Here is a 22309-nt window from a genome sequence, read left to right as displayed (position 1 = left end):
CTGCAATGTAGACTTGCAAGGTTTCAGCTGTCCTTCCTCTCCTGGTCCCTTATGCTGGTTTTTTACATTCCGTTGGTGCATTTTGGCTCGTGCTGAACTGTACGGCCCCTGTGGCAGGGACCACGTCATTTATGTGCATCAGTGCAATGCCTCAGATAATGGAGCTCTAGCAGCGATGGGGGCCTTTGGGAGCGCCTGTCACAGAAATGACAGGAGGGAATAGTTTCACTCTTGCGGAGCACAGAATTAATCATGTCTAAGAGTGCTTGATTTTTGCTAGCCTATTTGAAGGACTTCACCTTTGCCTCTTGCCTACCCAATTCCTTTCTCTCCACCTCTACTAGCTATCCATTGCCTTTATGCACCCCACCTACCCCTCCATTTTGACTCCATGGCTGATCTTTCCCTTTTGTCAAGAGATCACAGGCTGCCTCCTTTCCTTCCTGGTCTTCGCCTGTGTGCTGAATAGGGCTGCAAACAAAGGTTAGTTAATGAGCAAACCTCACTTTCCTAGATTTAAAAAAGAAACATATAATAATTGTTTTCTTCCGAAATACAGAGGAAGATAAATGAAAGAAAACGGTATTTGGAGCTGGAGGGCAAAGGGGAGAGAGGAGGTGGGAGAGAAGAAAGGAAGAGGCAAATGAGAGCCACCCCTCTCCTTTGGAGCTGTCTTTGGCTTTGTTTACATTTCAACAGGAGTATAGGTTAAGGTGAGAATATAAATTGTTACGGCAATACCCTTTTTATACCATATGTAGTGACTGTTGTTCAAAAGCAAATACATGATTTAGCTTGGTTTTTTGGAAGGTTTTTCAACTAGTTAAATCCAAATAAACTAAGTATCTGGAGGACCAGGAATGTCTACAGTAGGTTTAAAGAGATGAAATGTTCCTGTGGGTTTCAGTGTAGTGGCATGCTTTGTGCATCCCTTGTGAAGACTCAAGGAAAACTGCATTTTACTGATGACACCAAAGGGTGCCAAAAGATAGAGCTGAAAGGAAGTACCTGCTAGAACATTGGTTCCCAGTGTTTTTGGACCTACACACTACTGTTAGCCTCCAAGATTTCCTACAAATCACAATGTGGTTTCATACTTTAAACTCAAATCAATATGGAGGCACCAAATGGCTGCAATGGCCTACCATGACTTTATAGGACACCTCTGATCCTCGAGCAGAGCTGGGGAACCACTGATCAGGAATGAGGAAGGATGGAGGTAGAAAAAGAGTGCTGATTAAAGACTTCATATGTGTAAATCTTTGTTGACTACAGCAACTAGAGACCAACACAGTCGGAAGGGAAAAAGTTAAAGTCTTTCAGATAGTTGGGTTCATTGCAGAGTCACCATGTGGGATGTGGATGCATATGTAAGGGGTTTCACAAAGCCTGCTTGTTACTAGTGGAAGGATTTGATGGGAACGCTTTGCAAGAAGGACATGCAAAGGAAACCGGAGAACAAAGTCTCAGAAAAACATCATTAGGTCAGCTACAATGTGCCAGTGTAGTGCCATGTTAGGAGTAGAGAAGAAAAGCAACAGCAGATTGGTAAAATGACAACCATCAGCTGGATATTACAAGAGCTGGAAGGCTACATGGTAGAATAATATGCATTTTGTTGCAGGGGCCATGTGGAGAAACTGAGATGGGCTGGACCCTGCTAGCCAAGGACTGTGCTACCCAGCAAGGAGAGAAGTTGTTGGACAAAGAGCTTAAAGAAGGCTCAGAAGGAGGGGGGGGAGGGAAAGGCAAACAAATCAACAGAGCAACCCAACAGCTGGCAATACTAAAAGATGATGTGAAGAAAGGATGACCTCTGAGGATTCACTGGATGGATGTGCATGGAGATAATAAACTGAGCTATAATCTTGCCAAAGGTTAGGTGAAGATGAAAATGCTGATAGTACTGCTGTATTTGGATTATTAAACAAACAAACAAACAAAAGCCCCAATGCTTCCCTGCACAGGTAGATCCTTTCTTGGTAAGCATCTAATGCAGATTCAGGCTCAAACCATGAGCCAGCCACATACGTGACGTCTGCATTACTGCAGAATGGAATATGGGGTTTGAACTTGTTCTCAGGAAGTAAGAAACTCACTGGGTGTTAGGTCAGTCCTTACATCTGGGTGGAAACTTATGGTAATTGTGCAATTTCCCTAAAAAATCCCCGGAGACGTAAGTTAGGCATTTTGCCTCTGCGGCCTTTCCTGCCTTTGCTTTTCACTCAAAGTCCTTGCACTTTCCCACATCATGTAAAATATGGTTATTCCTTTTACTTAAAGACCGTGGTACAACATTAAAAAGCCACCAATAACTACGCGGAGATCCCTTTTGTCATAATACCTGCCTTCATTAGTCACTCTCATTCAATGGGGGGGGTGGGGGGGGAAATAACAGGACGCCTGGATGCATCCTTTTTTCCTCATTTTCCCGGCTGGCCACCTTTTCCAGGAGTACCCTCCAGCCGAGCAGCCTGGAGACGGGGCGCTCAAGTGCAGCAGCCGGGGGTGGTGGCCCCGGCCCCAGCCCCCAGCCCCCCGCCGGCTGCCGGCGGGCCGCCTGCACTCCCCGCTGCCCGGGGCCGGCCGGGAGCCCCCGCCCGGGGGCCGCCGCCAGCGCCGCACGGCGGGCAGCCCCCCGGCTCCGCGGAGCAAGGGCATGTGGCGGCAGCCGTGCCCTGCAAAGCCTCCGCAAAGGCGCGCTGCGGTGCGCGGAGGAGCGCGCAGGGGTCGGTGGGCCTGCGCTGCCCGCCCGCGCCGCCGCCGCATCGCTCGCCTCTCGGCGCGGGGGCATGCGCAGTGTTCCGCGCCCGCCCGCGCCGCGCTCCGCGGCCGCGCTCCCTCCCGCTCCGCCGCCTCCCCCCGACCCTCCTGCCGGGCGGAGGAGGAGGAGGAAGGGAGAGGGAGGAGAGGAGAGGGGAGGGGAGAGAGCCGCGCCGCAACTTGCTGCGGCTCCTCCTCCCCTCCCCTCCCCTCGCCGCGCCGCTGCCCGGCCCCTGCGGGCTGCGCTCGGCGGGCAGCGCTCGGCGGGAGGCGGCATCCCCGGGCGCGCCTCTGCGCGGGGCCGGCGGCTCCCGGTGAGTTGGGGGCGGTGCGCGAAGTTGGAGCGTCTGTGTTTTGGGGAGGGAGGGGAGGGGGGGCTATGCTGTCGCTGCGGGCGCTGCGCGGCTGCGGGAGGGAGGGAGGCTGGTGGCGGGGCCGCTGCGGGGCTCGGCGCACGCCGCCCCGCACCGCAGCGCTGCCCCGCACCGCAGCGCTGCCCCGTCCGGCCGCGGGCGCGGCGGCCCTTGGTTGTTCGGGGGCTGGTTCGGGCGGGAGCGGTGACAGGTGCGGGGCACGGCCTGAGGCGGGCGGGATCCGGCCCCCGGCTGGGGTTATTGTGCCTTCTCCCGGGTGCGGGGTTCTCCGCGCCTCCCGGCTCCGGCTGCTGCGGGTCGGCCCCTTAACTATATTTTCATTCAAAATCCTATTACATGTTGACAGACTCCAGTTTGTTTCGCAGTGGCATCTGCTCTTGGTCTTGGAAACTCTTTTTAAGAGGAAGGGATCACCAGGGGAGAACAGGGGCTGCTTTTCAAAGCGTTTCGGAGAGAGCTGCAAGCACAAATTGGTCCTAACACATCATTTGCCGTGTGTGCTGCTTGGAGCATTTATTTCCCTTAGTGCTTCCAAGAGGGGAAAGGGAAGAAAAAAAACTGGCAACCGGTCTTACCAGAAAGTTGCGTAGCTTGAATGTTACATACGCTAATGGACCCAATTATCTAAATAAACAAACACAGTGATTTATAGGTGTCTGAACTGTAATGCTTTGAATGATAGAGCTCTTTAACCTTTCTTTCTAATCTGTCCCTCAGAGATTTGGTTTTAAGGAGAGCAATATATCACTTGTGGTGCTGAATACTTGAGTTGATTACGTTTGTAAAAGGAATGGTCTTTGAAACAATACTGAGCCATTAAGCAACAAATGCAGAAAAAGAGCAAAGAGAAAATTTAAGTAGAAAATATTTTTCCCCTTCCTAGCAGCTGTGCTCGATTAACTTTTATCCAGAGTTCTTATTTTATTAAATTAAACATCAAAAAAAAAAAAAGTGCGCTGTGTGAAACCAGAAGCAAATCCTCCTTAGTCCTCTTGAAGTCTGAGTTGCAGTTAAATGATGATCGGAGCAGCGTCTGTTAAGAGAACTGGCAGAAACAAGCACTGCTAAGCACACCCAGTAGGTAAATGGAAGTACTCTGTTACTGTATTTGTTTCTCTCGGATAATACAGAAGTAGAAATTTCAAATTCCAGGGTTTCTTACTTTACCTCTTTAAAAATTTTGTCCTGGTAAATATAACTATATGTGAGCTTCAATAAAAGACAAAGTGCCTTCCCTTACTGGAGAAGTGGTTAATTCAGGTGTTAGCTTATTTAACAAGGGCCAAATTCTGCAGCCAGTGAGGCACCTCCTGTAAGGGCTGAGTGTCTTTTGCCCCCACTGAAAAAAAGTTGTGACTACAGTACACGCAACATCTTGCAGGCCTGAAGTACAAGAGCAATTTTATCTTTAACCAGTATTTCAACACAGGGTTTTATTAACATAAAATCAATATTCAGGTCAGCAATGGGGATCTGCAACTTTCGAATGAGAAGCTCATCTGAAGGCAACACGTTGCTCATATGAGTAAAGGTTGCGTGATGTGGCACTCAGCAAGCTCACCTATCTTTTGTTTCGTTCCTTTTATGAATTGTCATTTAATGAGGAAGAGAAACAGGTAATCCGTTGCATTTTAAGGCACAACGCTCCTCATAAGCTGCCTTGCCAGGCACTTGAAGGGGAATGTGGCTTTAAGTCATGTATTATATACAAATGACTGCTACTAGATAACTTCAGCTCTAAATTTATCCTACTATTAAAGTTTTATTGATCAGAAAGTGGCAACTGGTTTTCAAGTCCTAAATAAGAAGTGCTCAATAATCAAAGCTAATTTACACTTTAAGAAGCACTGTTCTGAGGAATCCACAAGAAATGCAATCGAATTTTCCTTCCTGGCTGTGCAGTGGCATTTGGCTAAGGAACCCTCACTCTTTCCTGGGGCAGTTCGGGCTTCATTGACACACAAAGGAGTTAAATGTGTTTATCAGCTGATCGATGCTGATGGTAAGGTGCTGTAGAGTTCAATGGCTGGAACGGAACACAGTCTTTTTCCTTCCAGTAAGGATGGGGATGGAGAATAGAGGGGGCTTTTTCAAAGTAGTTCCAGCACTCTATCATTTGTAACTGCAAAATATAATGTAAGAATATGATTAATAGACCAAGAAGGCTTGAGAACATTGTTTAACACTTAGTTGAAACAATAAATCATTCAAATAACATTACCCAGTCTCCTATAGCCTCTGCTTCCAGGTGTTGAGAACGGCACAGATTTTGGGCGCTGGGTGTGAGGGTAGCTCAGCCCTAGAGTGGCAGTGGGAGGGCAAGCCTATTGCAGCCTGGTGGCTGTGTGGTGCTGGGAGGGAGCCCAGGCAGGCTGAAGGGGCACAGCATGCTGAGAGTCACCCCCACCTGCGGGTTGCCAAACTAGGGCTGAGTTTGGTAAGTTTGAGTGGCTGCTGGATGAGGCCCTGGTTGTGCAGCCTGTAGCTTGTAGGCAGGCTGCCCTGGCTGCTCGCTGCCCATCCCCATGTCCCAAGGAGGCTATCTGTTGCAGGTCTTATACTGTGTATAATGATGCCAAAAAACTTCCGTTCAGCTGAGGGAAGAAGTTCAGGACGGCTTCTTCCATGGGAAAATGATGCGTTTCTAAGTGTTCGTCTGATCAGATACTGCTTACGTTGCTTAAAACATGGAAAGGGCAAGCAGTGCACTCTCATTTGTGTAATACAGCTAGTAATAAACTCTAGACTTTGAAATCACTGCACTCGTGTGGGCTCTTGGAGGCCCTGTAGAATCCTGCTATGCAGATGAGGAAGCTGAAGCCCAAAGATTTGGCTGCAAATTTACTGAAGGGAGTTGACTGCAAGATGTCTTTCGTTGCTGTTCCCCCATCTCCATCCCAGCATCCCTCATGCCCTGATGTGCCACACTGCGCCGCAGCTTCTCTGTAGGTCTCTCACAGGCGGGTGTGCCGCATCCATCTTGCCTGCTCCCTGGCCCCTCGCCTCCTGAAAGCCCCATGTGCTGTGCAGGCAGCGCCGCCTTGCCCCGCTGAGGAAGGGGGGTAAACACCAACCCACAGGTGCTCAGTGACTCACTTGAGGCCCCAAGCTGCAAACCCCTCTGCAGTTTCGCTCTGCTTTTCTTCTGTGGTGAAGTGGTTTTTTACAACGCTGTGCCCAGAGTTACCTGGGCTGGGGACGGCAAGCTGCGGGTGGTGGGACCTGCAAAGGTTGCTCCTGCAAAGGTACACCAAGCACAGCTGTCAGGTGAAAATGATGAGTGATGGGAGGTGTTCCCTCACTTTGTGGATGTGATACAACCAAGTTTTAATTAAAGCAGTGGTGGCAGATTATTAGAGCAGATAAATACTGCCTTGTTACAGCTCTCTTGGGTCATATGTAAGCAGTATTCGTTTTAGAAAGGATGAATGAATAGTCAGTGTGAAGGATAAAGATCAGCGTTGTTAATCACTCTGGAAGTCTTCCATGGGAAAGTGTAAACTCATGAGGAGAGATACTGTGCATAAATGTCATTTAAATATTTACATAACTTGGGGATAAAATTTTGATATTAAAGGTGTGCAAGTACCAAGTCATGGTTGGGTTCCTGTCAGTGATAACTAGGACTTGTACAGCTGGGGTTAGTTGGTGGTGGGCTGTATATCTATGTAACGCTTTGCTAGCAGTTATGAAGAGCTCTTCTTCAATACCACTGTGGGAAAATAATTAATTGTTCACGTCAAACTGCAGATAAAAATTAGAAAACTGGGAGACTGCATTTACTTAAACTCTTGTGCTTCACATGGGGTTAACTCTCCGTAAGCAGTGTGCCAGTCACCATTATCTAGGCTAGGGGCGTGGAGATTGATGGCCCGCTTGCAGTTTGTGGCTGTTGATACATCTGCAGGGTGAGAAAGAATGACTCCAGGTGGGAACGGGTGGGTTACCTCCCCCCCCAATAACTGGAAATGGTAGGAAATATTCCTGTGCTGATCCTTGATTTTGTAATTCTCACAAAAGTTTGTTTTGTCCTTTTCCAGTTCTCCAAATGTGATACAACTCTTGGAAAAAAAAAAATCTGTGTGCTTTCATGTAAATGCAATGAGGATGAGCCTTTGAAAACATATCTTAGCTGATGTTGATGAATAAACAAACTTGGCCAGAGTAAATCTTTTCATCTAACTTCAAGAGCCACACTGTAATGAAGTAAATATAGATGTACTTAATGGGCTCCTTTCATCCAAGTACATAACAAACCCTCCAAAGTAATGCAAACAAATCTAAAATTGATTTCTAAGTGGTGCTTTTTTTTTTTTTGGCATGGGAGCAGTTTGGTCTAGCCAGGCTAGGATGGGAGCAGAGCTTCCTCCTGGAGTTGTGGAGGTGCTGGGGTGTGTGCTGGCCTAAGCGTGAGGGGGCAGAGAGCGCACCAGAGACCCAGCTCCTCTCCTGTGGTGGTTCTGCAAAAAAGTCAAAAAGTGCTCGTTCCCTGTGTGGTTTAATACACCTTTTTTGATGAGCTTCTCCTTGACCTCATCCCTTTGGAAGGCAGCTTGCAGATGAGGCTTCAAGAGGCAGAGGAACCTGCAGTGGCTGCCGTCTGCTCCCCCTCGGTCGCAGCCCAGCTCTGCGCCCCATTGCTGAGCCCAGGCTGCACCAAGAGAGCCCCTCCAAGCACCGGGATGGCAGCCTGCCTCTAGGGCAGCCTGCACGTGGCATGCCACCTCTTGGCCAAACACTAACATGCCTAGGGGGGTTGCTCTGCAGGGCATGTCCTGGCGATGCCCCAGCCTAGTTCCTGGTTCACAGAGTCCTTGAATTGAGTGTTAAAGGTGGCCTCGGGACCATGGTGACATCTGCTGTAGACACAGTTGAAGTATGACTACAGCGGTGGTGTTGACTTTGGCAGCATCTTGTTGGTTGGAAGCTGTGGGAAAGAGGAGCTCAAAGAACAGTTTTGCATATCTGGACATTCACTGCATGACACTGGATTTGATTTCATTTTGAGACTTGCAGGATGACAGTTTTCAGCATTTGGAAATAGATTAATGGTGTTGGTCTCTTCTCCCAAGTAACAAGCGGAAATGGCCTCAAGTTGCACCAGGGGAGGTTTAGACTGGATATTAGGAAAAATTTCTTCACCAAAAGGGTTGTCAAGCATTGGAACAGGCTGCCCAGGGAAGTGGTTGAGTCACTATCCCTGTAGGTATTTAAAAGGTACGTAGATGTGGTGCTTGGGGACATGGTTTAGTGGTGGACTTGGCCATGTTAGGTTAACTGTTGCACTTGATGATCCTAATGGTCCTTTCCAACCTAAATGATTCTATGATTCTGTGACTCGAGAGCGTGCCTAGCAAATACAACCATTTGGTTTCACTGTCCTTGCTTCGTGGAGAAGACCAATGTGTAATGTTTGTATTTCCCATATCAAAAACACAGTCTTTGGATCTTCTCTTTATAAAGCACAGTTATAAAACAGTTTTACTTTGAAGACAAGTGCTTTGTGTTGAAAAGGGTAAACCCTGTTTTGGGGAAGACTACGATAACTTCGTCTTAATAGGAAAAGTTCAGGACCATTTCATTCCATTGTGGAATAAAATTCCATTCAAAGCTGGGCGATATGTTTCTATGAGTTTGAATATTAGACTGTTTAGACAACTCTGTCAGCATAATTACAGAAATTCTTCAGCATGAGCTTTCTCTTTGCTGAGATCTCAATGAGTGGGAAATACTACAAAGAATGATTTCTGTGAGTGTTGGAGAAATTTTGTGAAAGAGCTTTAAATCTAGCAGACTTGTTCTTTCAAAAGCACAACAGTGATTTACTGAAGTCAAGATTCAAATCACTATTTGACACCTCTAGTAGTCAGACATCCAATTTAGCTTGCATCTGGTTGTGTTGTGCCATGTGTACAGAAGTGAAACGTATTAAAAACTGTTCAGCTTCGGATGTGTTCATCTGGGGATTTACTCATAAATAATTGATAACCCTCTGAAACAAAATCTCTTCATTACTCTGCTCACCTCTTCCCTCCCGCGCTCATTGTTCTCGCAGGCGCGGGGGAAGGAGGCGCAGCTTTAATGAAGGTGTATGTCAGCCTCCACTGCTCCTTTCAAAAGGTCACCCAACTAAACAGCGGCAATGAAATGCATGACAAAAGATAAACATTTTATTGTCCTATGGAGATATGTGGCATTCCAGTGTTTTAGAGGAACCACTTAGCTGCTGTATTTAAGACTTCTTTTCATTCTAGCGTAGAAGCAGTGCTTATGATGAATTACTAAATCAATGAAAATTTTGTATGTAGTGCACTGCAGGATAGGATGTCAAATTAAGGCCTCTTTGATGTGCAGTACCAATTACAACTGTGATATTTGGGCTTGATCTTTCAAGATTTTACTGCCATTAAGTATCCTTGCTGAGACTGTTGACTGCAATGGGACAAGTTTTTGTGAGCAGTGATTTCTCATTTGAGCAAGGGTTTGCGTGATTGAGCTCCTCTTTACCAGACATTGAAGCGTAGTGATGAATTTCCTTTCCTGCAAAAAGAAGAGCTGTTCTGCTACCCACTGACTTAATAAAGTGTATTTGAGTTGACCTAACAAAATCTTGTTTTAATGGAAAAAGTGCCTTAATGTAAAAATCAGTTAATCTTTCTGATGACTTGATTGCTTTAGAATTTAGCCAAGTTCTGTAACAGTCTTTAAAGGTACTAATACTTGCTTGCAGTTTAATAGCCCTAACTATTGCTAATGTACAGGAAATGTTCAAATCACATCATTGAGAGAGAACTCTAACAAATCTTGCAGCTATTTAAATGTGAGGTTTCAGGTGTTACTCTTGTTTAATTGAAAGGTGAATGCTATAAAGGCTTTGTCATTCTGCTGTTTTCCAATGACAGCACTTTCTATGTGTTTAAATGTAAGTCCCAGCTTTGAGCTTCAGGATTCATAGTTCATGCTCTTCCCTTTTTACCTGGCAGAGGTGTGCACTGTGGTGTTATTGGGATTTGTGTCTTCCAGAAAAAATACTGGTTTTGATCAAATAAAATGAGAAAAAATTTCTGAGATAATAGTCACATTCTGCCTGATATTGGAGAAAAGGGGGCCTCCACTCCTCCTAGAAGCTAAAAGATTAAGCTTGCTTATAAAGGATTAACAGAGCTCTCTTCTGTTAACTTGTAGTGGTGTAGTCAAAGGGCCTGATTCTACATCAGTGGAAAATCTGTTATCAATCAATGGGAAGTTTGCAGCTGAAGCCAAAGGGATTAGAGACTTAAAGTTGGAAGTGACTGAAGGAGAGAAAGACCTGGATATGCTTGTGGCCACGTGGCTGTGAGCCACCACTTCGGTATGGCCACAAAAAATGGCAAAGGAATATCTTAAGTTGCCTCAGGCAGGCTAGTTCCAGAGATGTGTGAAAGGGTTAGTGCCACGGTACAGGGCTGTAGAGGAACCTTGCCTGGGGTGATGCTGGTACGGAGTTGTCACTCATGTCCAAGCAAGGTCATTTCAAAGTGGAAGAGGTACACAGAGAAAGGTGACCTGAAGTCGTCTTCTAGGGATTGTGCCATGGTGGGGGTGGGAGGTGATGTGCAGTGGGAGCAGGAGTTAGGAAGAGCAGTGGAAGAGGGATGCAGATTTAGGGGTGAGGGGTGCAGAGGAGCACTGGTGCCTACAGTATGCTCCCTTACCTGCTGCCACTCAGGTTGCCACCCAGGGACGCTGGTTTAGGAGACTGGCATGAGAGAGACATGCAGGAAGAAAATGCTGAAGAAATTGCTAAAGGCTTTGCTACTGATGGTGTTGAGGGTGATGTCCTAACAAATTGCATTGCCTGTAGAAGTTTCTTCCTTTAGTAAATAATAGCTACTTTTCCATCTAGTAGAGTGCATAGGCCAACGTTTAGACTGTTAGAGCCTGCAAATTGTAAGAAAACCTGAAGTTTCACACTTGTTTTAGTAAGGAATATTCACCAAGCACATTCCAACATTAACTTTTACTTCTTTCTGAAATGCTGTCACAGAGCTCAGCTTAAAAGTAGCTGTGATCCAGAGCCTAGTGTGGAGCTCAGAGCTGTGGACCTGTGCTGCAACATTTGGTAGGTACTTTTCCAGGGATGGAAGCTAATACATCACAAAAAAATATTCAGAGTAAAAATTACACTTTTAACAATGATTTAATAAATGTAGATGTATTTTCTTGATCCGATGTAACAGGCAAGATTGTGTAATTTAGTTTGGCGATTACAGAGATTAAATTAATTTCATTTTCCTTTGCTCTTGTTAAATGCAAAATAATTGAGCACGCATCATGGAAGGTTGGGGCTCTCTTGTTTGTAGCTTCATCATTTATTAATCTAACACATTAGATGAGAGGCTTTATAGATTTGCTTGCCTAAGGAAAAAGAAGAAGAAAATATATAAAGGCCAAACTAGATATGTGTGTTCTGCCTCACCCTTTGAGGTACTGTCAAATATTGCCTCATTTTTAGTACATTTTGTAAGAAAGGAAACTGATTTTCCCCCAGAACAGTAAATTGTACCTAATACTTAAATAGTCTGAATAAACTCATATTTGGATAGGCAAGGTTGCCTGTGCAGTTCTTCCCCCTCACATTCTTCATGTAGCGATATAACATTGTAATCGGACAGGCAAAATAAACTACAAATGAGCATGCCGTAAAAAAGTATCTTTTGGCACTATCTTGACCATCTCAGTTGGCTGTCCTAGTTACAGGAGGAAGCCATTTGTGATGTGAGTCTTCCTCTAATTTAGCCTTTTCAGGAAATGGTATTGGCCTAATGCAGGCAGCGGTGTAATAACAGCTCAGTGCTGGCAGAAGTGCTCTTCTGTCTTACCTTTATGTCGCTGGAGGGGATTTGAAAATTGCATATTTCTCTCCGTCTGTGCAGCTCCAAGTAGCCCTGACACTGCCAGCCGTGGATTAGTGAAATAAATCCCTCACATTCATAGTGAAGTGGAAAGTGTAAAGAGCATTTTCTGCCTTTTTCCCCCCCCTTTTAATATGTCATTTGCTAGCTGGCACAGTGACCTCCATTTCGTGACTCTTGTGATATGACTTGTCACAGAGCTTTTCTGTGTGGATTAATTCATCACTCAAGGGCACAGTAGCATGTGACATTATGCATGTGGACCTGAGGTAAACAGCCACCTATAGACCACCTATAATGAATCTGTACTTCAAATATTATCTGTTCATGCGGTTTGATTTTTGTGTGTGTGTGTGTGATTTTCTTTCCTTTTTGTTTTATCTCTTTTCTTAACTACATCCTTGGCAGTCAAATGGGATGCATACATATAGTCACCTTCTCGCGTTGCCAGTGTAGCCAAATTTGGAAAAAAATATTCCTGGCAATTTAGTACATGAAATTTGCCAATGCATTTTGGTTTTATGTTTTTGTGCTAATTCTGTAGAGGTACGATACAACGGTTCAGTTTTCCAGGGTATCTTGGTGGACAGTCTGTCAAATCTTTTAAATTGTTGTTCCGGTCAATTATATTGACTGAAGTGAAAGCAAGAATTAATTTTTTTTTCCATTCTTAACATGAAGATTTAATTTCATACTCTTGATTTACATTTCAGTATCAATTGTGTATTTTAATTTGTGTGAGTGAACCCTGAAGCCCTGACTCCCTCTTTAATTTTGCCTAACAAGTCCATCTCATTTCTGGAAAGCACATACACCAGGAACTGATTAGCATTCACAGTCGGGTAAATGGTAGGGAAAGAAGTGATGTCTGGATCTGGTTACAGGACCGTGTTAGGCTGTGGGGTCTGACCAGTTATGATGGAATTGATGGATGCTGGTTTCCAGGTGGTTTCTGTTATCATCCTTCTCAACAGGTTTTGTTAAAAACAGCTCTAGAGAAGTACTGGGGAAAGCAAACTAGCCCAGAAGCAGAGGATTGATTTCCCCCAAAGATGGGAGGTCATTATTATGAGGAAATTAGCTATATTATTTACTTGGCAAAGCAGGCAGATAGCAAATAACTCGGCATTTATGTGTTTCCCATTTGTTCAGTGCTCAGGCATAGCGTGCCCAAATAGTGTGGTGCAGTTGATTCCCGACAGGCACATCAACACCTGTAGTTGGCCTGGGAGGAGAAGCCCAGTCTGTGGAACAAGTGATGGGACCCCCAAACTCCCATGGGGGTGGCCTTGATGGACCTGCCTGGCCAAATCTTGTCCTGGTTTGCAGCACCTCCAGACATGCTGGCAGGGTAGGGCAGGTGCCAGACCGTGGAGTAGCACGAGTCTTCTCTTAGAGGTTTTCCGGAGGCAGGCAACCTTGGGGTTTCATTCCCAGCTGTGGACCGTGGAGCCTTGGAAGCACTGGAGTCATCCAGCACCATGGGACGTGGCTCTGTGCAGAAGCGAGGTGGCCTGAGGAGGTGGTTTTAGCTACTCCAGCACACCACAGCCTTGGAGGTTTGCACCTCATGGTTGGCAGACTGGGAGAGTGAAAATCCTTGGTTGATTTTTCACTTCTTTGCTTCTCCCAGCTGTGGGAATTACTGAAATATTAGTTCTTTGACAGTGGTAAAATGAGCATGAGTTGTCAGTTTTAATCAGCACTAAATAATGTTTTATTCAGGAAATGCAGTAACCAAGAAAACATGTTTTGACTTGGTTTTCTGAACTAGGCAGAAATTGTACATTGCAGTGCTGTGATTCCTTGGGAAGGAGAATTTCCAAGACTTCACAGTTTCTGTGTTCCACGCAGCACGATGCGTGCCCTGCTCCACAGAGCAGTAGTACTTTCTGTATTAAATATTAGCCTGTGTACTTCATTACACTGGTGCTTAAAAAAAGCAACAGCTTTAAACAGAAAAAGGCTTCCTTTCACTAGAGTCTAGAGGAATAAAGAAAAAAAAAAACCCTCAGGAATTCCTATGCTTAAGCTATCTATCAATAGATAGTAATGGGTTTTCTGAGGTGTAACTCTGATATGTTAGTGTTCATTTAATAAAAATCATGCTCCCTGCAGTTCATCAGCAGCTGGCACTTAGAAAGACTGAATTCAGAAAAAATGAGTGTGAAGATTGGTGTAGGTAAATGACCAGAGCTGAAAGATTCATTCCTTTTAAACGCCTAGCTACCTGGTTTTATTAACACTCCAGTATCTGTGATGTGTGTTGGTATCAGCCTGATTTTATGCAGATTGGAGCAAGCTCTTGCAAAAAAACCCAGTGCTATTAAGTCAGTCATATGCTAAAGAGCAAGGTTTTGGTGGCAGTGAAAAGTGCAGTGGTGCTTTCCCTTCCTGTAACTGGTGTTTGTTTGGCAGTAGAGGGGTGTTGCTGAAGGTATGCACTGCAAACTTAAAACTTGCCTTTTTCTCACTTTCCTGCATGATCCTCTAGGGGATTTTTGTCCCTCAGCCCTAGCAGTTTGATACAGGTAAGGGTTAACTTCCAAAAGCATAGTCTGGCAATTCACTGTGTACTAAACTTTAAATCAGGGGATTCTGATACAGTGCAGGTTGTAAGGTGGAGCTTGCAAGAGGGTCTAGCCAACATGGGATTGAGGACCACAGGTCATTTATAGGTTGACAGAAGAGTCTGGCTTCTGGTGGGGCAGCTGTACCTGTGGCTGGCCCCAGCTGACCAGCACTGTGTCCTGGGGCTGTCACCTTTGGCCCTGCTATGGAGAGCGTCTAGGAGTTATCCCACATCCAAAATTTGAACCTGTGGGTGGGAGAGACTGGGAACAAGGGGAAGTGCAGAGTCCTGCCCCTGGTGGGGAACAACCCCAGGCACCAGCATGTGCCGCGGGCCAACTGACTGGAAAACAGCTTGGCAGAAAAGCCCTGGGGGTCCCGGTGGACAGCAAGTTGAACATGAGCCAGCAGTGTAACCATGCAGCAAAGAAGGTGAGTGATGTCCTGGGCTGCATTAGACAGCACCAGCTACACTCTTAAAAGTATGTGCTGAGTGGGTGGTAGGACCACCTCTGTGCCACCTTCTGTGCAGACAGACTTTTCTGTGCAGAGAGCCCATCTAAAATAACAGTTCACAGAATCACAGAATGGTAGGGGTTGGAAGGGACCTCTGGAGATCCTCTTGTCCAACCCCCCTGCTTGAGCAGGGACACCTAGAGCAGGGGGCACAGGAACACATCCAGGCGAGTTTTGAATGTCTCCAGGGAAGGAGACTCCACAGCCTCCCTGGGCAGCCTGTGCCACTGCTCTGGCTCTGGCACCCTCACATGAAAGAAGTTTCTCCTCATATTGAGGTGGAACTTCCTGTGTTCCAACTTGAGCCCATTGCCCCTTGTCCTGTCAGTGGGCACTATTGAAAAGAGCCTAGTCCCATCGTCCTGACACCCACCTTTTAGATATTTATAAGCTTTGACAATATCCCCCCTCAGTCTTCTCTTCTGCAGGCTAAACAAACCCAGGTCTCTCAGCCTTTCTTCATATGGGAGATGCTCCAATCCCCTGATCATCTTGGTAGCTCTCCGCTGGACTTCCTCAAGGAGTTCCACATCCTTCTTAAACGGGGGGGCAAGACTGGACACAGTCCTCCAAATGTGGTCTCACTAGGGCAGAGTAGAGGGGGAGGATAATGTCTCTCCACCTGCTGGCCACACTCCTTTTAATGCATCCCAGGATACTGCTGGCTTTTTTGGCCACAAGGGCACATTGCTGGCTCATGGTCAGCTTGCTGTCCACCAGCGCTCCCAGGTCCTTCACAACAGAGCTGCTTTCCAGTAGTTCAGCCCCCAGCCTGTACTGGTGCATGGGGTTGTTCCTCCCCAGCTGCAGGACCTTAAACTTGCTTTTGTTGAATTCCATGAGGTTCCCCTCAGCCCAGCTCTCCAGCCTGTCCAGGTCTCATTGGATGGCAGCACAGCCTTCCAGCATATCAGCCACTCCTCCCAGCTTGGTATTATCAGTGAACTTGCTGAGGTTACACTCTGTCCTTTCATCCAGGTCATTGATGAATATGTTGAACGGGACTGGACCCAGCACAGACCCCTGGGGAACACCACTAGTGACAGGCCTCCGTCCAGGCTCTGCTCCATTGATCACGACCCTCTGAGTTGTGTTGTTGAGCCAGTTCTCTGTCCACCTCACTGTCCTCTCATCTAACCCACACTTCCTTAGCTTGCCTGTGAGGAGGCTATGGGAGACAGTATCAAATGCCTTACTGAAGTCAAGGCAAGGCAAGTTCACTAGTTTGTTCTTTAAAAATTTGAAAAAGATTCTCCATTCTCCCCGAAAAAAGGATGTCAGTGTATTCTTGGTACCTTATGTCTGCATCCTCAGTTCACTCCCACTTTTTCACCTTCAGTTTTTAAAACAGAAAATCTCTTATGTGCTTATATGCTCCCTGGATTGTTCAGCAGGATGTAATATCTGTCATTGTCTCCTGTTTGTACAGAAAAAATAAGAAAAATAAGAAAAAATCTCATTCATTGCAGCAAGTTTACAGCAACTATAAATTTTGGACAAATAGTCCTTATTGTGCAAGCCTGTTGTCCTGCTATTTCTAAATATTTCCTTTCCTTTAAAACCCGCTTCTTACTAGATCCATTTCTGAGCCATTTGTAGCTATTGTCACGTCCCATGTGCATCAGTGGAATAGCAGGCGAGGTCTGAGCTTAGCTGCCATATTAATAGGCCTTAAGCAGTATCATATCCAACACTCAAGGCATGTTTTATCAACACAAGCCTACAGAGAGGGCTTTTGTTGTAAACCACAACTGTACGGTGTGCCACTGCATGTTTCCTCCTCCTGGCGAGTTAACAGCTGCCTGGAAACAAACCCCACCAAATGTCCCGCTTTTTATGCATGCGGGAGCAGTGGAGCTGTTATCAGTGACCTTAGCCTTCTCGTTTTGTTTTGCAAGCAAATTTTGTATTAATTACTTTAATCTTTGCCAATAGGGCAGCAACAGTAGAGTTATCCTTTGACTATTGATGTCTGATTTGTTTTTATCCCGAGTCTCTGTTTACAAAATAAAGACTGAAGCATTTTTCATATACATTTATTTCCTATTCATGATTTTCGAAATTCGCAAAGAGCCTGATCCTAGATATATTGGCGCTGCCTTCTCAGTGTAAATACTGTTGCTCTAGCGCGATCCTTGGAGACTGTAGGAGGCTTTCAAGGTCAGGGAAGAAGTTTTCTGAGGTGAAAGACAAGCAGTCTTAGCATAAGGTGTTTGGTTTTCCCAAAGGAGGAGGAGAGGATGAAATCCAAACCTTTACATTCCCCAATTTGAAGGTATGCACAGGAGTAAGGTACTGCTTAAGTTTTGAATATACTTGCAATATTAGAGACTTCAAAGGAGAAACAGCTGCGTGTAGGAATAGAGTGGTGAAGACCTTAGCGAGCTGCAAAATGGGTGAAAATTTCTTCTTTTAAAATCTGACCTGGGAAGTGGATGTAGACTTAAGTGGGAGCATGTTTAAACACGAGACAGACCAATATTCCTTCATATAGAAAAAAGATTTTGTTCTTTGTGTTTGGTACCTGAAGTCTCTGGTGTGGAAGAAAAAGTGCTTGAAAGAATTGGAGTTCATATGACATTTTAATTCATTTTAGAATATTTAGGAAGGTTCAGAAACAAACCTCATTATTAACCAAAGGTTGCAAAGATTGACAGGCCAAAGTGTACACGAACAATAGCTGTTGAGACGATTTCGATCATAACTGAAAATGTGGATTTCTTATCACTTTGGAATTTGCATGTTCGTACCCTGTTGTGGCTTTAAGAGGATTATATGTGCAAACCCCTGGTGCAGAGATGTGACTGCACGTATAGAGTGACGCTTGGTACTATGTTTGCTCTTTATTATACAGGAACTATTTTTATTTTTAGTTTTGCTTATGTAAAAAATTCAACACTCCTAAAACTGAGAAGAAATATTCTGATGTTTCCATCTTTTTATTGCAGCTAATTGATATGAGACAGTGATGCTAATATCTGTAGCTAATAAGAAAATAAATCCGGTTTTATATTCTGTTGTATATTTTGTCTTATACTGCACACATGGCATGAGCAGTGAACTCAAGAATTACACTCCTGTTGCATTTAGGCAAATTTACCATTTGTAATAAAAAGAAAATATACACCAAGACTTCAAAGAGCTTCAGAAAATGTCTGAATTACAGTGTGTACGTATCGTAACTTTTAGGGCTTTTTAGACACTGAGGTGCCTTTCCCGCACGCAGATAACAGCAGACCAGTTGAAAACAGGAGAAGATAAGGAGGGGGAAAGTTAGTATCTTCAGACTTGGTGTGGAAGGCTGCTTAAACACATTGTAAAAGTAATATAAGCAAGCAGAACAATGGTCTGCTGGAAGCACAAATGTTAGGAGTTATTCAGACTGCAAAGGTATCCTCAAGCATATGGGTATCTGCCTGTAATGATTCCAACAAAAAAATGCAAACTGAGCATGAAGATCTGAAAAGGATTTTGAAGAGCAGAGTCTGTAACATAAAAGTAAATGATGAGCTATGTATATATCTATCAAAAGGTGGATACCTGTAAAAGCAGTGGTGGGTGTGCAAGATCACCAGGCAAAACATCAGAAGAATTAGAAAGTAGTTGAACTGGTCATTGCTGGGGAGTTTGGTCAGGTGCTGCGTTGGGTAATGAAGATGAGGAGGTGTCAGACTGCCCTAGGTATCACAACAGAAGCACTGAAAAAAGTTGGAGAATTGAATATGGAGGTGTCACCATGTGTTGTACAGAGCATAGCCAGTGCTCTGAAGAAGCAGTGCTTGCTGACAGAAAACACGCCACATGCGTGGATGCCACAGCCGTGATTTGTGAATCTGAGCACTGGATTTCACTTAAAAAACCCTGAAATTCTTGGTGGAAAGCAAGTGGTGATTTTGAACAGGCTGTCAGTGACAGTCCTGGGAGGGTGTGAGCTCCCAAGGGGACAGTTTCTCTCCTCAGCCAGTTCCAGCTCCCTCCTTTGAACTTCTACTGCTTTGCCCCGAGGTGGGTGGGCATAGCAGTCCTGCTGCTGTTGGTTCCTGCCGTCCTGCCCGCAAGCCTGTAACTAACTCCACCATCTAAGCCTGTCCTTCCCTAAAACTAGCTCATTCTTGATACAATATTAATCTTCAGCTTCCCTCTGATTTGTGAAATTGAAGAAAAATAATGGGAAAAATGGGCACTTGGCCTTTTGGATATTTCATGAGAAGGCTGTATTTTATTTATAAATAATTTATGACTTTGAAGCTACACACTCTCTTCTCAGGTTATATGACTAGTATAACTGAACTGTATGATTTACCTTAAATTGCCCATCTGCCATGCATTGTGAATCTCTGTACAGCACCGTTTCTCCTCTCCTGTACGGCCTTCACTCATAGATAAGAGATTTGCATAAAATGATTTCTTCATGTAAATGCAATTGGGCTGCAGCTCTAGCATCTTGTTCTAACACATGTACCAATCCCCTTGAATCAAATAGCACCTACCTTGGTAATTGAATCTATTTGTTTGTTGCTGTAGTTTTGGGAATTAACGGGGAGCAGGATGCATGCGCTGACGTACTTTTACTGCGGTCTTTGTAGCCTTACCTTATCCTAAGGCTTCTTTGAAAAAAACAACAGGCGAGGGTCAGGATGGGGGTTGGCAGTGCTGCAGCTCAGGCAGGGGCCGGGGTGGGAGCCAGGGGCTGAAGGGGGCTCCCCAGAGACACCCCGATTATCTGCGCTGGCCGTGAGCTGTGCAGCCGGCCCTCACGGGGACAACCCGCCCGGGGCCCATGCAACCAGCGTAATTAAAATGGTGCGTAAACCAAGAGATAAGGAGCCCTGCCGTTTTGGTCTGTGTCATTTGGGCTACGATGTGGGGCCTGCTGGTGGTGCATGAGGTGGAGGGGTGTGCAAAGCCCCAGCCTGAGAACAGAGCAACCAAAGCACCTCACAGACCTTTCCTACACCTCTCTGCTCCTGATGGTCTTAGCCTTACATTTATACGACATGGAGTGCTTTTTTTTACCCCCAGTCACTGCTTTGGCTGAACCTGTTCCTTCATGGTCTCTCTTCCCTGGCCTTGCTTTCTGTGCTCTGTTTGACTTCGCTTGCTATTCTTGCTATTCTTCCAGCTCCTTTTGTAGCCTTCTTGTCCCAGCTTCTGCAATATTCCTGGCGCCTCATCTCCCGATTACCTGAAGTATGAATAAATGAGATTACAAGACACAGGCCAGTTGTCCCAATTACTTTGTATACGTATGCATATTTATGCCCTCACCCGATCTCTTGTCTGTCATCTTTCTATCCTTTTCTACAGCAGTCAGTCTCCGGAGGGCGGGATTATCTTTTGCTGTGTATTTAGTGCATTGATGCTGCTGCAGTATGAATGGCATTGACTAATGGTGTACCTATTTTGAAAAACTAGAGCTGAGTTGTAGTGTTCATTTGGGCTAGTAAAGCCTAACAAATTACCCTGTAGCCTAGCTTGTCATCACCATCAGTAAAATGTTTTCCTGCGTTCAGGTTGTCGTTGCATAGTTTTGTATTTTGAAGTTGGAAGGAAAGATAAAACATAGTTGATACGTCCTCTAATAATTATTTAATGCTTTTTATACTAATGCTAATGTGCTCTGAATAATGGTTTATGGGAAAGATGTGCTAATATAGGTAATGGTGGTAGTATTTTGATCAGGTATGTAGTAAATGCAAAAGTTGGAGGGTGTTTTTTTTGAGGGCTTCTCCATCTTTCTATAATTACCAGATAGATAATATGAACTTGCCAGACCCAACATGCTAATGATTGCCTCCCAGCTTTTAGAGAGACAGAAATTATACACTAGCAGTCTGAACGAGATTCTGCTTTGGTAGTGTAATAAAATATACAATACTGTGCTCTCTTGCCATTGCGTAAACAGCCAGGAATATGTCCCCTGTCTTTCAATACAGAAAATAATGAAGATGAAGCTAAATTTACTTTAGGAGTACTCAAATGGCTATTGATGGCTTGGGAATGCTGGGTTATCAATAGTAGATGAACTGCTTTGCTGTTGTCTGATACTTTGTAAAGGTGTCTCATGAATCATTTTCAGATAAAAGGTAAATGCTCTTACTGTCCAATTTTGCCCCTTTTAAATTGCTACATTTTTCAGCTTTGTCTGCAGATTTCCTGAAGCAAGCTCTCTGTAGCTGAGATGCAGGGTATTTTCTTAGCAAGACACCTTTCTGGAACTGGCTCTGAACTGTGCTGCCTGATTAAAGGCAAGTCTGCTAAGATTGTAGCATGAGATGATCATCTGCTGTGCTCTCTGTTCCACCGGCAACTTAGTGCTGGTCTGCGCTGGGCTATTAGGAGGAAGGCAGAGAACTGCATTTGGGTAATACTCTTAAATATATCACATACCCTCCATGCCTTGCAGTTGGGTCTAGACTAATGGGGAAGAGATCTTGCTGCATCTCACTTTTAAAGCACTAATTTGCTGCCCACAAATCCCTCTGTGTTGAAGAGAGTTCTTTCCAGTATTTATTTTCTTCTAAAATGTGGTTGGTATGGGAGACTATTACAGAGAAACATGGAGACCTTTGGTCTTACATACATTACATTGGTACTGTGTAGGCAAAGGAGCAGTCTGAGGTAGCAGTTTGGCCTTTGGATGAAGAAAAAAGGCAAAAAGTGGTAGAAGCTATAGCAACAATATTACTGAATCTGCAGGAAATCATCTAATCCATAACTAATAGAAAACACTCCTAAAATTACCAGAGTTTTTGAAATTGGTTTCTTTGTTTCAGAAGTAAGCCCCAAAGCAAGGCGTGGCATTAATTTACTGGGATATTGCTACAGAAGGGTCTCTCTCACCTCTTTGCTCAGCTCGAGAACGGATCACACGTTGTTGGAGAGTACTCTTGCAGGACCTGTGGAATTCTGGAAGAAAGCTTTTATAAGCTTTATTTTCAAATAAATTCTATTTGATTTAGTCTGAAAATTTATAAATTACATACTGCTGTTAATAGTGTGTGTTTTATACTGTTCAGTGTTCTGAGTAAGAGGTGATGCTCAAGTTCTCTTGCACTTCTTTCACGGTGCGTATAGTAAAGCCCTACCAGACACCTTCTTGTGTCATAAGTTTCATTATCTGTAACAGTTGGACTTCTCTAGCTAAGGTGAGGACTGAAAAAAACATTGCCTGTGGCTTTAAGGGTGATT

The 22309-nt window shown here is 44.8% G+C and overlaps 1 protein-coding gene across 3 annotated transcripts in view; it reads left to right on the top strand.

Annotated features, from left to right (window-relative positions):
• The first annotated feature begins 2916 nt into the window (after window positions 1–2916).
• PAG1 (phosphoprotein membrane anchor with glycosphingolipid microdomains 1) overlaps window positions 2917–22309 on the top strand; it is a 117508-nt gene continuing 98115 nt past the window's right edge. For 2 of the 3 annotated variants that reach the window (XM_075085303.1, XM_075085300.1), the window contains exon 1: window positions 2917–3077. The gene's annotated coding sequence lies outside the window, so the exon portion shown is untranslated. Of the gene's footprint in view, window positions 3078–11163; window positions 11239–22309 lie in introns of all 3 variants that reach the window. The other variant, XM_075085301.1, reaches the window with a different exon arrangement.

This window comes from Phalacrocorax aristotelis, chromosome 2 (assembly GCF_949628215.1).
Source record: "Phalacrocorax aristotelis chromosome 2, bGulAri2.1, whole genome shotgun sequence".
NCBI lineage: Eukaryota > Metazoa > Chordata > Aves > Suliformes > Phalacrocoracidae > Phalacrocorax > Phalacrocorax aristotelis.
This window is presented reverse-complemented; position numbering and strand designations above follow the sequence as displayed.